This window comes from Schistocerca piceifrons, chromosome 6 (assembly GCF_021461385.2).
Source record: "Schistocerca piceifrons isolate TAMUIC-IGC-003096 chromosome 6, iqSchPice1.1, whole genome shotgun sequence".
Lineage (NCBI taxonomy): Eukaryota > Metazoa > Arthropoda > Insecta > Orthoptera > Acrididae > Schistocerca > Schistocerca piceifrons.
The window spans coordinates 60,207,584-60,213,583 of record NC_060143.1 but is presented as its reverse complement, the minus strand read 5'-3'; positions in this window follow the sequence as shown (position 1 = coordinate 60,213,583).

Sequence of the window (6,000 nt, the reverse complement as noted above, 5' to 3'; positions counted from 1 at the left end):
GCTGGCCAGGGCAGCAGACGAACATCCAGAAAGTCCTGTACAGGACCTGCAACATGCGATCGTGCATCATCCTGCTGAAATGTATGGTTTCACAGGGATCGAATGAAGGGTAGAGCTACGGGGCGTAACACATCTGAAATGACCCAATCTGTTGACTCAGGGAAGGAGACGTGGCTTCACGATCCGTTACAGAGTTGCGGATAAGATGCCTTTCATCTCGACTGCTAGTGATACGATGTCGTTGGGATCCAGCACGACGTTCCGTATTACCCTCCTGAATCCACCGGTTCCATATCCTGCTAACAGTTATTGGATCTCGACCAACGCGAGCAGAAATGTCGCGATACGATAAACCGCAATCGCGATAGGCTACAATCCAACCTTTATCAAAGTCGGAAACGTGATGGTAAGCATTTCTCCTCCTTACACTAGGCATCACAACAAGGTTTTACCAGGCAACGCCGCTCAACTGCTGTTTGTGTATATGGGACTTAACGTCTGAGGTCATCAGTCCCGTAGAACTTAGAACTACTTAAACCTAACTAACCTAAGGACATCACACACATCGATGCCCGAGGCAGGATTCGAACCTGCGACCGTAGCAGTCGCGCGGTTCCGGACTGAAGCGCCTAGAAACGATCGGCCACCGCGGCCGACGGCAACATAAAAAATGCAGACGTTTATCATTATAAATTGAACAGTGAATTTGTCCATTAGCTATTCACAGAGGCAGATGCCATCATTCTAACGTACTGCTTTTGTCTCACCATCGCAAAATGATAGTTTTCATACAGTCATTAGGTTTAGTTCACAGCTGACAGATTGTGTAAGACTGCCTGCAACTAGCGTATTCATGAAATGCAGAAACGCTGACGAGAATCAGTGATTAGCTCTCAACATATAAAAAAATATAAAATTTATAATCTTCGATACTATTGTACCTGCAGACTTTAAAAACACTTGAAAGTAAAAAAAAATTAATTTAGGGAATATTATTTAAAACCCGTGGTGCTTCTGACGTCGTGTGCAGTCCATGTGAATTCTTCTCTTGTTGTAAGTCTGTTTCCCGATTCAAGGTAGGTGATGTGGCTGCTATTCGCTTGACAATCGTTGGAACACGACCAACACAAAGAACCATATCGCGGAACGAGAAACGAGAGTCCAGGTAGGCAACGATCATGCCCTTGCCGCATTTTAAGACGCGCTGAGAGAAGTTTCCCTTCCTACACGAGGCCTAAGTGGATGTTCTGGTCGAACTCATGAAAAACTGATTTTTTTTTTTTTTATAGTTATGGATCCCTGAAACATAGAGATGTTGCTGTGCCTGTGTTTTTACGATGTACACTGCAATGTCCTTAGACATGAAGACAGTGCAGAGTGTATCGCAAAAACAGTCTCTGCAATATAGTATTTCATGCTAAGACAAAACTGAGACAGTAATAGTAAACATCTCCCTGTTCGAGACTCTCAGACACTGTGCGGTCTGGGTTGGTCCAGGTGGCGTGGTTGGATAGGCTAAGTGGTTAATGAGTTAATGAGAGTGCTCAGCTAAGGCAGAAAATCTGGGTTCGTGTCCCGGTCTAGCCGGCCGATGTGGCCGAGCGGTTCTAGGTGCTTCAGTCCGCAACCGCGCTGCTGCTACGGTCGCAGGTTCGAATCCTGCCTCGGGCATGGATGTGTGTGATGTCCTTAGGTTAGTTAGGTTTAAGTAGTTCTACGTCTAGGGCACTGATGACCTCAGATGTTAAGTCCTATAATGCTTAGAGCCATTTGAAGCATTTTTCAAATGGTTCAGATGGCTCTGAGCACTATGGGACAACTGCTGAGGTCATCAGTCGCCCAGAACTTAGAACTACTTAAACCCAACTAACCTAAGGACATCACACGCATCTATTACCCGAGGCAGGGTGGCTCTGAGCACTATGCGACTTAACTTCTGAGGTCATCAGTCCCCTAGAACTTAGAACTAATTATACCTAACTAACCTAAGGGCATCACACACATCCATGCCCGAGGCAGGATTCGAACCTTCGACCGTAGCGGTCGCAACGTTCAAATGAAATTTCTGAATGAGAATCGCGCTGTGAAACATTTCATTATATACAGAATACAGAAGAGATTACTTATATCTACTGCCTGAGGCTGTGCTGAAATGTCAATTTCTTGCATGTTTATGTTATCCATAAAGTTACAGTTTTAAAAAATGTTCAAATGTGTGTGAAATCCTATGGGACTTAACTGCTAAGGTCATCTGTCCCTAAGCTTACACGCTACTTAACGTAAATTATCCTAAGGACAAACACACACACCCATTCCCGAGGGAGGACTCGAACCTCTGCCGGGACCAGCCGTACAGTCCATGGCTGCAGCGCCCCAGACCACCCGGCTAATTCCGCGCGGCGCAGTTTTAATATCCAGCAAGTAAAGTAATAAGAGAACATGACACGGAGGTATAACACACTGTTTGTAAATCTTAAAGAGGAAATTAAATTTCGCATGATGCGTCCCTGGCAAGCAACAGAGATAGATCAAACTTGGTACATAGAAGGAACCGCTGCAGTGTAGTACTGAAGGTCAATGAAAGAAATACGTAACCAGAGGAACAAAAATTAAATTTTCATTTAAAGCGATAATTACACTGACGTCACCACGAATTTACATTGATCACCTGGATATTACAAAATGCTGGGCATGGGTTGTGTGATCAAGCTAGACGGCAGTGCATGCTCTGCAAAAGTTCCCATGGTTCAAATGGTTCAATGGCTCTGAGCGCTATGGGACTCAACTTCTGAGGTCATTAGTCCCCTAGAACTTAGAACTACTTAAACCTAACTAACCTAAGGACATCACACACATCCATGCCCGAGGCAGGATTCGAAGCTGCGACCGTAGCAGCCGCGCGGTTCCGGACTGAGCGCCTAGAACCGCTAGACCACCGCGGTCGGCAAAAGTTCCCATGCTCGGTACAAAGTCGGTATGGAGTTCTACTGGTAGTGCGTTCCATTCCTTCACCAGCACGGTTCGGTACTGGTGGATGGATGTTGATGCATGGGGACGTGATTCAATACCTGTCCCCTACGCATCCCTCATGTGCTCGATGGGATTTAAGGCAAGGACAAGGCCGGTAAGTCCATTTGCCGAAGATTCTCTAGTTCCAAGAGCTTCTTTATCTAGGCAGATCGATGCGATCATGCATTGTCATACATTAATATGATACAGGTGGCTCCAAGCACTGTGGGACTAAGCATCTGAGGTCATCAGTCCCCTTGACTTAGAACTACTTAAAGTTACTAACCTAAGGGCATCACACACCTCCATACCCTAGGCAGGATTCGAACCCGCGACCGTAGCAGCAGGTCAGCCACAGTGGCCGGATTATAAATATGAAATTAGAGCCTTAGGCATCTCTGGAAAGGCACACATGGGAAGCAGTACACTGTCAGACTAACGTTGACGGGTGAGTGTGCCATATTCACTGATTTGCAGGACATTACGTCCCTGCAACATTGTGCCTCCGCACACCACAACCTCTAGACCACCAAAACGGTCATGTTCGACAATGCTGGACATATAGTCATATGGCAAGGGTTGGGAACACGTAATGCACCCAGGAGCGGTAGACCGCCGTGTCATCCTCAGAAAATGGCGTCACTCGTATGCTGTATTGAGGAGCCTAGGGTCAGTACGTCACTCTCTCAGCCATTGTCGGCTTTGCATAACTTGGAGCCAGTACCTCTCGTTGAGGTGGCTACCCAGATGTCATCGGAGGCAGAGTGCACTGTGTTCCAGTCCTCGCTGGCGATATCGAGAACAGAACACTGGTAACTCATGCGGAACTCGCCATGCTGACTAAAATGGCTCTGAGCACTATGGGAATTAACACCTGAGGTCATCAGTCCCCTACAATTTAGAACTATTTAAACCTAACTAACCTAAGGACGTCACACACATCCATGCCCGCGGCAGGAATCGAAACTGCGACCGTAGCAATCGCGCGGCTCCGGACTGAACCGCCTAGAACCGCTCGGCCACAGCGGCCGACTGCTCAGCAAAGGATGCGAATCTGTGAGAGAGAAGCATTCGTTATATCCCAACCTAACGTTTTTAAGTCGTCAGCAAAAATAATTAAAAAAAATAGAAGAATGGAAGCAATATTTTATTTTATAGGTAAATATATTTTTAATTTTTATCAAGGAAAAATGGAGGAATACTGAGTGTTACGTAGAGAATAATTTCCCGTTCTCAAGAAATTTAGCTCTCCACTAGGATAGAGTCAAATTTATAGAGAAAGATTCTAGTTTGCGACAGATAAGCAATTTTACTTTTCTGTTTTTTTTTTTTTTTTTTTTTTTTTTTTTTTTTTTTTTTTCAAGAGTAAAGAGGTGAATACTGTAGCACTGTAAAACGAAAAACTTGTATTTGCTAGAGAGAAGTTTCCAAAGGAACCAATGCTGCTAATAATATAGGGCTAAAAAGCCAGTGCTATTAAATGCTAAACTGGCGACAAAAAGCTTGAGGTAGAAGATTAGTGAAGGTCCGATGAAAAGGAACAAACGAACATCGTGTGAATGGTAGCTCAGTGTAATGCCTGAATTAATTTTCTGTGACAGGAAAATAAAGACAGTAGAAACACGCAGCACATCAACTACGACCGCTATTAGTATTAGATAAATGTTCGTAAAGGCTTCAGATGAACTGCGTACAGTACATAACCACCCTTACCATTAGACAGCATGATTCAGCTGTGAATATTGTGGTACCGTAACTGCAGTCTTTCTTCCCTTGCATGAACGACGTTTGTGTAGCGGGTGATGGAGAAGTGAGATAGGCAAGCGTGCAACATAAGCATGGTGAGAACGGTAGGCCGCTCTCAGTGGGTATCGTGCCGTACGTAGACATAGCTGGTGGGATAAGTCAGTGGCAGTTGCGTGGAAATCTGCGGGTTTCCAGAATGGTCTGGAAGCTTTGTGGCGCATGTACGCTGTCTGATTAGTGGAGATTAAATGGGCTGTGTCTACCTTTCACCTTTATGACGAATCGTACTTTGCTGCGGGCACTTTCACTAAGGTATCTTTCTGGGGAGGAATGGCGGCCCACTATACTACGAGAGACGAAACCAGGGAAGGCAGTGCTGTTGGACACCGGGATCTGGAGCGAAGTCGACGTTCTTCAAAAAATGGTTCAAATGGCTCTGAGCACTATGGGACTTAACAACTGAGGTCATCAGTCCCCTAGACTTAGAGGTAGAAGATTAGGACGTTACACACATCCATGCCCGAGGCAGGATTGGAACCTGCGATCGTAGCGGTCGCGCGGTTCCAGGCCGAAGCGCCTACAACTGCTCGGCCACAACGGCCGGCGAAGTCGACGTTCTAAGTCACCATAAAAGTGTTCCTTTAAGATCTGGTCCCTGAGACCATATACAATCGTCAACGTCGAAACTAAAAACTGGTAAAATACACTCCTGGAAATGGAAAAAAGAACACATTGACACCGGTGTGTCAGACCCACCATACTTGCTCCGGACACTGCGAGAGGGCTGTACAAGCAATGATCACACGCACGGCACAGCGGACACACCAGGAACCGCGGTGTTGGCCGTCGAATGGCGCTAGCTGCGCAGCATTTGTGCACCGCCGCCGTCAGTGTCAGCCAATTTGCCGTGGCATACGGAGCTCCATCGCAGTCTTTAACACTGGTAGCATGCCGCGACAGCGTGGACGTGAACCGTATGTGCAGTTGACGGACTTTGAGCGAGAGCGTGTAGTGGGCATGCGGGAGGCCGGGTGGACGTACCGCCGAATTGCTCAACACGTTGGGCGTGAGGTCTCCACAGTACATCGATGTTGTCGCCAGTGGTCGGCGGAAGGAGCACGTGCCCGTCGATCTGGGACCGGACCGCAGCGACGCACGGATGCACGCCAAGACCGTAGGATCCTACGCAGTGCCGTAGGGGACCGCACCGCCACTTCCCAGCAAATTAGGGACACTGTTGCTCCT